This window comes from Mesoplodon bidens, assembly GCF_964165515.1.
Source record: "Mesoplodon bidens genome assembly, chromosome: 9".
In the NCBI taxonomy this organism is placed as follows: domain Eukaryota; kingdom Metazoa; phylum Chordata; class Mammalia; order Artiodactyla; family Ziphiidae; genus Mesoplodon; species Mesoplodon bidens.
In genome coordinates, this window is record NC_138166.1 from 49,664,788 (window position 1) to 49,675,518 (window position 10,731).

Sequence of the window (10,731 nt, forward strand, 5' to 3'; positions counted from 1 at the left end):
CCCTGAGTAGGTAAACCAAGTTTATTTACTTCTGGTTTTCAATATGAAATTCTTTCAATTTTGAAATTCTTTGGCAATTTCCTATATACCTCAAGTGACAACTACTAAGCCAAGGAGAGGTACCTTTTGGTTTCAGTGAGGACATTAGTTCATTCATTCACTCATTCAAAAACCGCAAACTTGAGTGTATGTTAAACAAGACAGGCCTATGCACTTAAGAAGTTTAAGCTTCCATGTTGAAGTACCCAGCCAGGTGGAATTTTTTTTAATATGAAGAATAAAATTTGCATTTCAGCTTGTTTGGTATAAATTATCCAATAGATTTCAGTTATGCAATTACCAGGATTTCATATAAGCTATGTCTTATAATTAGAAGAAATGCTGATTGTACGTGGAGAAATAGAGCATAAGCATAGAATTAAAAATCACAGGTCAGGAAGATTCAATGACAGTGAAACTTAACGCTTATTTTTCTGTGTATTCACATGAGGAATTATGGGCAAATTAGTATGAATAGCCATAAAATAATCTGTAAATAATGTTGAGAGGCAACATAGGTTACTGTTAGGAAGATTAGCATCACAGCTCTATCACTGACTAATTTAATGATATTAGTAAGATTCCCTGAATCTCATTTTTCTCCTGTATAAGATGAAGTAATCAGTCTCTCTCTCTTGGTTTTTATATAGATTGAGACAGTGTACATAAAATACCTAGTATAACTCAGGAAGTGTTCTCTCTTTTGTGTATTTGAATGGTTTTGTATGGGATTATTTATCTATTTCTAAACACTCTAAACACCCAGTAGGCTCTCTGGACTTGTGTAAGGGTAAATATTTTTTGTAGCATCTGTGTCTCTCTTCAGTAAAGCCTTGTGAATACAATAATTTTACTGAAGAATGAGGGAGGAAGAGAAAATGTAATAAAACTTGTTTGACCTCCATATTGTACTCAGTTCTGCAACCACTGTTCTATAGGTGTTTACTAATCCCTCATTATCATCATCAGAAATGCAGACTCTTCAAAAGAATGGTTTATCTTGATACCATAATTAGTTAAACCTAGGAATTTCGGGGGGAGAGGTACTAACATGGATAGAAGCAAATAACGTCTAACTGCATTTACATCTTTATCCAAAAGAATGACAATTATTTTTGAATGAGTCAGGTTTGCAATCTCTGAGCACTTGTGACTGAGGAGACCCCATCTTAAGAGGCATGATGGTACAGAGGGAAGTGAATGGGCTTCTCCTAGTTTACAAATCCTGGCTCATTTATTTACTCCTGTGCTTTACTCAACAGGAACTACTAATACCTACTTGTTGGGGCTGTTGTAAATATTAGAGATAATGTGAAATACTTGCCAAACATTTGATGGGTGTGTAGTAAATTGTGTTTCTTTGTTTTGTATTTAGCTATTTTGATACAGAATTTTATGACATTGAGAAAATGTCCATAGTCAGCTTTCTTCTTTAGAACATTCTATTTAAAGTGGCATCTTTTCCACTTAGAAATGTGGGACAGAGAGCTAGTCTCTAGGGTAATAAGAGTATCTATACCAACTGCTAAATAGACATCAGGAAGGTAAAAGCAGACTGCCACCAAATTTGTGAACAATGACCCCCAGATTTATTTCCCAAAGAAATAACATTTGTGGCAGAAAAAAAAGTTGAGTACTTTCAAAATTTACTGGACAAGGGGGAAAAAGACTAAAATATTGGTGGCTTATCTCTGTAAATTTTAGATCTACTTAAACCTCATGAGCAAAGGCCCCTGTCTTCCTACTCTTCTTCATTCAGAGTGAACCCACAGTAAACTGATGAAATGAACACCCTTTTATATCAGTGTATTTCCTCACCCTAACTTCCCAGTTTGTGTCTAAGCATCAGCAATGCCAAGTCTTTTTGATCTTTCCTTCAATACCATCCCCCACTGAAACCTCAGCTTTGACGTTTCATTAACACAAAAACATAAAAACCAATAGCACCTTAGCGCTTTATCCCTCCCATTGGTCTTGGCATTTCAACAGTGGTCAAAGGCCAGTATTTCAGTTGAAAATATGAAGCATAATTTGTAAAACGTGTCAGGCTTCTGGAGGAAAGAGTGCCAGATTAGGAAGGTGATTAGAACTTCCTGCAAAAATAAAGTCATATTGGATAATTAGTGCTGAGTCATCTCTTGGGCATTTTACTTAATATAATAAAAATGAGTGTCCATCAGACACACTTTTGGCTTGTTCAAATGAAAATCATGTAACAGTCCCTTGGAAAAGGGAGTATTCTTCGATTTAGATTACCTAAATTTTGTTAAATAAAACAAGAATAAAAATGAAAAAATTGGCACCAATTTTATCCCCTAAAATGTTAGTCCCCAGGTGACTTTTAGAGAAATACCATCTTTAATCCCTCACCCTTCACAAGACGTGTTTCTAGGTATTGTCCCTCTAGAATGTCAGAGTCCTGGGAAGTAAGCACCATTATCACACTTGTTTTGTGAAAGTTCAGGAAAGAAAAATAGTTAAGGTTGAATAGGTAGTTATCAGCAGAGCTGAGTTTAGAATTAATTTATTCTATTCAGTAGACTATTTACTGAGTGACTATTATGACCCAGGTCCCCTACCACCCAACGCTGCTGGGCTTTCCTCTATTACTGCAGGATTTCCTGTCTGCTTGTCCTTGGTTTGGCAGAGTGCAACCTTTCATTACACTAACGCTGTGAGTTGACAAGGAGAAAGAGGATTTTCGCTCCTCCAATTTACGTTACACCACAAAGCCCAGGAGCCCCGGTCCATGCTGGGTGATCTCCCTGGCTGTGTTCCCTGGGTTAGATTGCGTGTGCCTAAGAGAAAAAAAAAAAAATCAAAGCTCTTCTCTTTGATCCTAGAACTATAAATCCTTTGGAGGCTTTTATTCCATGTTGGTTCTTTAAGCAGAAAGGTAGTATTTGAAACTGGCTAAACTAACTAAAGGAGTTGCTAGTCCTTTATGAACATATGATCACTTTCTTCCTAAATTTTAAGTCCAGCCCTAATTTTAACCATGATTCAAAGAAGCCTTGGTTCTCTGTGGCTCCTGTGTATACCAGTCATATGAAGGGAAGCCAGAGCACTGTTTTCCCCAGTAGTCTGGCAGTACATTGATCTTTTATAAAGCATATCAGCTAAATGAGTTGATCCTACATGTAGTTTGACAAGCATGTCTGCATTGACCAGGAAGTGGGAAATTTTCTTTCACACCAATGACATTGAATACTCACGTCTTTTTTTGAGATTTTTCTACTTTGGATGTGAGCAATCAAGCCTCTCTGATATAGATATGTATTGAATTCCTACAAAGTCCTCTGGGTTTATTGGCAAAGGAACACCCCTGCCATTTTTATTCTAAAGAATTGCTTCCATAGGCCACAATCTGTCCACCATTCCAAAACCTAGCCAGATGGACTGTTAGTGGATCTGTTCTAATTTGGGAACCATTCCAGTTCTGAAACAAAGTGCCTTAATAATTTTGTTCCATATGTATCAGCCATTGACTGAGGTTTTGGCCCACCACGAAGAGCAATTATGCAGCTTTCTCATTACTATCATTATCTATCTGTAAAGTATCCTGTCAATAAACTACATTCTCTGCTGCTTGAGATCTTTTTTAACCTAACCTCCTGAATATCTGCCTAAGGTAAAAGGAGATGCAGCAAACGTTGGCCCATACAACAGAAGCACTTATACAGATACATGAATGACTAGTGCATAGTGAAGGAGACTGTGAAAGACTGAAAAGTGGTCCCTTTCTGTCTTCATCACTGTCCCACTCTTGGAGCTAAACCCTTCCAACACTGGATATAATCTCTTTGGGGCTTGTGTGTATAGCTATTTGTTATAGAGCCTGCACTTGCCTTTAGAGAGACTTACTCATGCAGTATCCTTCCCAAAACTGACAAGGAGGAAAATATTGAAATAATGAGAACTTTGATTAGTTTACCACTACTGTATTTTATTCATATCACACAGTTATGGGAATTATTTCTGCATGGCTACCTATAGATAGTATTTGAGAGTATTCAACAGCGGTCATACTAACAAAACTCATATTCCTTCTACAGTTTGTATAAGTTGTTTTTCTAAAACCTCAGAAAGAATGATATTTTTAATAAAGTGTGAATGTTAACCATATTATTAGCTTTGCTGATTTATTTATTCAGTATACTAAATATTCTTCAGCTATAATTTAAAATCAACTTTTGTGATGATTGATTGATGATGATTTCATCATATAAAAAATTTAGCTACAATTGAATTCTTATTGAAGTATAGTTGATGTACAATACTATGTAAGTTACAGTTGTACAATATAGTGATTCACACTTTTTAAAGGTTATACTCTGTTTATAGTTGTTTTAAAATGTTGGCTATATTCCCTGTGTTGCACAGTATATCCTTGTAGCTTATTTTATACATAATAGTTTGTACCTCTTAATACCCTACCTCTATATTGCCCCTCCCCCCTCCCCACTGGGGAAGGAATTTTGATTAAGACTTTGGCCACCAAATCTTTGGGTTGTTTCAATTAACCTAAAGCTTCAGAGTTCTTTTTGTTGGTTTGCTTTTAAGCTTCCATTAGCAGTGGCTTTTACAATTGGCACTGTTGACATGGAAACCAGTATGAAGAATGAACAGAATAAAAGAAGTAGGATTAAAAGAATGCAAATATAATTGTATGACCACATATATTTATATCTCCATGAAATTCTGGAATTGCTGTGAAGAATATATAAAAATAAAATAAATTCAAGTTAAAGAACTATTTTTCATATTGGCTCCCTAGATTGGCAATTTGCTCATTTCTTCATCTTCCAAGATGGTTTATAATTTTCAGCCCTGTTTTTTTGATATGTAAAGGAAATGTCTGATTCAGGGAAATATTCCTGAAGTCATAGAGCATGCAAGATGGACATATGGAACACCAACAGCTATAATTTAGCATCTCAGGTCCCTGCCAGCCTGCAAAGACTTTCACAGTAACTCAGCCTAGGTTACCACATTGAATAACTTCCATTCCACCATTGCCTAAAGCAAATTCTTCTTCACATAATGAAATTGCATTTAGCATCCATATAGTTCTCTGTTGATGAATTATTAATTTAAATACATTCTAATGAGCTCAAAATGAAGAAACACTCTGTCCATGACCAAATGATGTTTTTTGTTGTTGTTGTTGTTGTTGTTTTTTGTTTTTTTGTGTGTGGTATGCGGGCCTCTCATTGTTGTGGCCTCTCCCATTGCGGAGCACAGGCTCTGGACGCGCAGGCTCAGCGGCCATGGCTCACGGGCCCAGCCGCTCCGTGGCAGGTGGGATCTTCCTGGACCCGGGCACGAACCCGTGTCCCCTGCATTGGCAGGCGGACTCTCAACCACTGCGCCACCAGGGAAGCCCCAAATGATGTTTTATAATTTAAATATAATATAAGTTATAATACTTTAATTGTTACATTCCACTGTGTTCTCTCTGGGGAGCCTTTTTTTCCAGGCACCTCCACGTAGCTTACAGTAAATGTTCTCAAAATTTAGCTTGCATGGGAATCATCTGGAGGGTTTTGTAAAAACACTGATTGCTTGGCCTCACCACCAGTTTTTGGCTCAGTAGGTCTGGGGTGGAGCCAAAGAATTTGCATCTCTAACAAGCTCCCAAGCAATGTGGATTCTGCTGGTCCAGGGACTACACTTGGAGGGCCACTGGCTTAAAGGACCATCTATTCTGCTAGGATGGATTTTCCATCACTCAGCCATTTGGAAAACTCTAAAATGAGCAAAAATTTTTATTTTTTCCCAGCTTTATTGAGATATAATTGACATATAACATTTGTAAGTTTAAGGTGTACAATGTGTTGCTTAATAGCCAAAGAATTTATATAAAGATCTAAGAAAGTTGGAGTATTGATAGGAGATGCCTTTAATAATATTACTATTTGTTTCTGGAGATTCAGAAGTTCTTTTCATAGATGTTCCTGCTCTCCTCAATCACCAACACCTGTGTGATTAATTGCCATCTGTGCTCCCTGGAAACTTGCTAATAGAACATGTCAGGATCTTTAATGAATTTTAAAATGCACCACTTATGGATAATCTTATGCACTTTTTATATAAAGGAAATTATGGACCTCCAGTCTAATATATTACATTGATCCAAATAACTGAAATTGAGCCAACCCTTTTGTGTAATGTGACATTAAAGTTAAATTAAAAGGTGAGAATAAAGTCTATAGTTACATAATCTATATAGTTTCTAGAATGTAAAAACTGGTCCACCTGCTGAGTCCCCAAATAGTTCTAGCAGTCAGGAAGGGACTAAGGAGTATTCTTCACTGTCAGGACAGCATATATCTAATGTTCCTATATAAAATTAGCAGAATTGGCCATAGCTTTCACTAAGCAAAAATCTGAATATTTTGATTTATAGATTTACAATCTCTGTCTGCCACTGAATTCCTATGAGGACCACTTAACCTCTCAGACACTGTATTTTCTCAGTTCCATAATAAGGGACAGTTATATTGACCTGCCACATAATAACATGAGAACCCCATTAATGGAAAAGAGCTCTTTTCAAACTTAACTTTCTAGAATATAATAATGGTCAAAATACTTATTAGTATATCTTTGCTCAGTTTGGTTACCCAGTTTACCTGAGAGTTTATGCTGTAAAAGATGAGCACTGATACAGAGCAGTGAAAAAAAAAAGAACCCTGTTTTCCATGTAGAAATGTAGAAATAGTGATGTTTGTGAGACTTCGCTATTATAAAGGGAGTGTAAATTGAATGGTTCATCTAAACACCAAGGAAAATTTTACCTTCACATATATTAACATTAATTTTATTGTACTATCTTTCCAATGACTACTGTAAATGTTTTAGACTGGTAGCACTGACTTTACCCAAACCTTAGTCATCCTTCCATTCATTGATTCATTCACTCATTGAACAAACACTAATACCTAGTGTTCTGTTTGAACTGTGGTTGGAACTGTGCCTTGACCCTACATTCTGTCAAAGTTATGTAAGTCCAAGATACAAGATGTTTAAACATGAAATTAAAAGAAATTTAAAAGACACATGAAAAGATACCCAGCATTTATGGGGTGATTTAAAAATAAATGAAAAATCGTATTAAATATGCAGCTTTGTGGCTCTTCAAATTGTTGCTTTATTTTGAAACTAAATACATACTTACATCTTTACTGTATGTCCATTTGTCAGATTTCATTCATTAATCTATTTATCCATGTATGCAACAGGCATTAAAATAAACTAATCTTCCCACAGTCATATTACAGGCCAGTTCCTACAGCTGTAAAATGCAACATTCCTCCAAGAGAAATTGGAGACTAAGGTTTCCTGTAGAAATAAAGCCAAACATTCCTCTTTCACAAAATCTCCAATAAAGTTGGATAAATACTATATATCAGTTTCAGCCTAAGTTAGCAACTTGAGTGAGGGTAAATCAGAAGCCTCATTCATGAGGCCAAGTATTCTGGGGTAAAATAGGATATTAGTGTTAATGAACTGTGACTTTAGGAAATTTCAGAGCAACTTTTCTTTGTGTTTAATTTGTTCCTTAAAGGCTAAATTTGAGTAAGATGTACTTCTAATTCTTTTCTCAGTAAAGTCATTTGTTTTTTTTTTGCGGTACGCGGGCCTCTCGCTGCTGTGGCCCCTCCCGCCGCGGAGCACAGGCTCCGGACGTGCAGGCCCAGCACGCTCCACGGCACGTGGGATCCTCCTGGATCGGGGCACGAACCCGTGTCCCCTGCATCGGCAGGCGGACTCCCAACCACTGCGCCACCAGGGAAGCCCTCAGTAAAGTCTTTTAAGATTATATTACATTTTCAAATAAAATAATCAATTTTGATATATTTAAATGGAGAATAATGTTTTAGAGCTTATTTTTATATTATATCATAAAATTTAAAATTTCACAGCAATTTCCCAAACATTATTAAAGGTGTACTTTGGACCAAACACTGTGCAAGGCGCTGGTTATACAAAAATGAGTAGTGTCTGGAGGGGACCTGAAAGTGATCAGGCTAGTGTTAACCTTTGTTGGTAGTGTACAGAATTTATATAAACATAGACTTAACTTTTGGACTAATCAGAGGTATCAGAGCATTTACTGATCAGTTTTAGACTCTTTGAGAAAAAAAACCTAATATTGCAGAGCAGTAGACAATGGTATCTTATACTCTGGAACCTAAAATAAGAGGTTAGATTACTATGCTTCTTTAATAAGCTTACTAAATTGAATTTTAATTGTTCACACTTTGAGGCAATGAATAACAAAAACTTCATCTCTGTAATTAAAACTGAGCAGGTCTATTTTCTCCAAAGATGCCTCAGCTTTAATCATTTTAACCCTGAAGATAGCATTTCCTTTCCCACTAGGGCAAACCCACATGAAGTAGCACAGAATTCTGCCCTCATGTAATGGGCTTTTATTTAGTGAAGTGCTTCTGTTGTTCATGCTTATCTTTTATAATAGCTGTGGGCCACTGTTTTGTCCCAGAAGCTTATATATAGAGCTATCCCTAGACAGTATTTTGAAGTGGGCAAAGATTGTTTTGGATACTCTCCTTCGAGAACCATTCAGTCATTTTCTGAAGATGTCTACCTACTTCAGTTGCTTGTCATGTTTAATCAGATGACAATTTTTTGAAAATTTTTTAAATAAAAAATTTATTACTCAAAAATCACAAAACTAAATAAGTATAAAATAAATGTAAGTAATTAAAATTTCAAATGACGTTTTTATAAGTTCATAGCATTTATAGTTTGGAAATCATTAAAGTTTAAAATTATATGAAGATCCTTAGGATACCCTGTAAATGGAGAAATGGGTAATATTTAAATATAAAATTTAAATATAAGTGTATACCTTTTAATGAATACATATTAACTTATAAAACATATATCATACATATAAAGTTGTATAAATATGTACTTATGTTTATTTTAGTATATATAAATATATGTAAAAATATGACATCAATATTATCATATACATACATACATATATATATATATATATATATATATATCTCCTCTGAAATTCATTCATTTGCCAAGCCACCTATTTGACAGAGAAGGAAGAAGATATGCTATCAAGCGAATTTGAAGTTCTGTTAAAAGCTTTAGAGCTACGTTTGTATACAATCACTCCTTATAAAGAAAAATGCATTTCATAATACAAATCCAAATTTGGAGAAAAAAAGCAATTTTGAAGAAAAAATAGATTTTTCTAAAAACTATTTTATTCTGACCCATACTTTATGCTCTTTGGAACAATTTCATTAACCTTGTATCAAAAGATAGCTAACCTAATGCCATGTATTCTGGAATGGAGTGATCCAAACTAGAATTTTGCCACCTTATACTTGTTCATAATCTTAAACTGTCAAACACAGACTCTCTCTCCTTAAATCTCATAATCTCTCCTAGGATTAAGCACTCATTTTTTCCCCACACACAATAATTCTTTTCCCAAGAGCACGTGGTCGCTTTTAAATTAACTTAACATGAAAAAGTCTCTAAAGCACATAAAGACATTACAAAAAAAAAATTCTATAGTCAAAGAAATAATCACTGAATGGAAGTTGTACACATTCTACAATGCATGTAATGCTTAAGAACACTTGTAATAAGGATATTACTTAGAAAGCAAGAAAGAAAGGGAGGAAGGAAGGAAAGAAAGGAAGAAGGAAGAAATAAATAAACACATTGTCAGTCTAATTCCTAACTGGCTGTTAAACTTTCAAATTGATAAATTCAAGATGTAAATCCCTAGAATAAAACCCCAGCCTTGATCTCAATGAGTAAACTGTGGTACTGATATCCAGAAGGGCTAGATTGCTGTCTGGCAAAGCAAATTAAGTTCCTAGATCCTGGCTCCTTTCGCTTTGTGTTTAATATATACACTACGACCTGCTCTACGTCATCTTCTGCTCTCAACCTCAACTTGAAAGGCTCTCTGCCTGTGATGGGCTAGTTATTTTATGTTATTAGTCTGAACATAGTTCTAAGACATCTTACCAGCTTCTAAGGTAGCCTGCAAGTCCCTAGTAGGCCTACAACTTCTGTTATACTAAATCCAGGTTCTATAAGACAGTCAAAGAATTGGAGAAAAGTACAGCAGAGAGTCAGTGTTAAAAGGTCATATTTTTCAGTATTTTTTGAATTGGTCAAATGAGAAAATAGGAATGTGTAGAACAGGGGCACAATAGATATGTTTAAGTGATTTCTAAAAGATTATTATTTCCAAAAAATTGATTCTCATTTTCTATTTAACCGAAGCGTGGAAAAGAAAAAAATTTTCAGCCTCAAAATTTTGAGATTACTTTGAGGTTTGACTATAAGACTTTCCCAAGGGTGATAATCATAAATGACATTTATGAAGCAATTTCTATGTGCTAAGGCACTCTCTAAGTATGCATGCATTAATTGCTTTAATTCTACAAACAACCCTGTAAGGCAAATATTTATATTAGCCTTTTATTTTTAAAGATGAAGAGACTGATGCTTGCAGAAGTGATTTGACTTGCCCTAAAATTTTCAGTTTTATAGTGTAAACCAATAGGGACACAAAATTGACTTTAAAGCTTATATTATCATGAGTGTCTTTGGAATGAATTTTCTGAAAAAGACGGTAGAGTCTCATTGTCTACTTAGGGACAAAGGGCTAAAGTACAGATA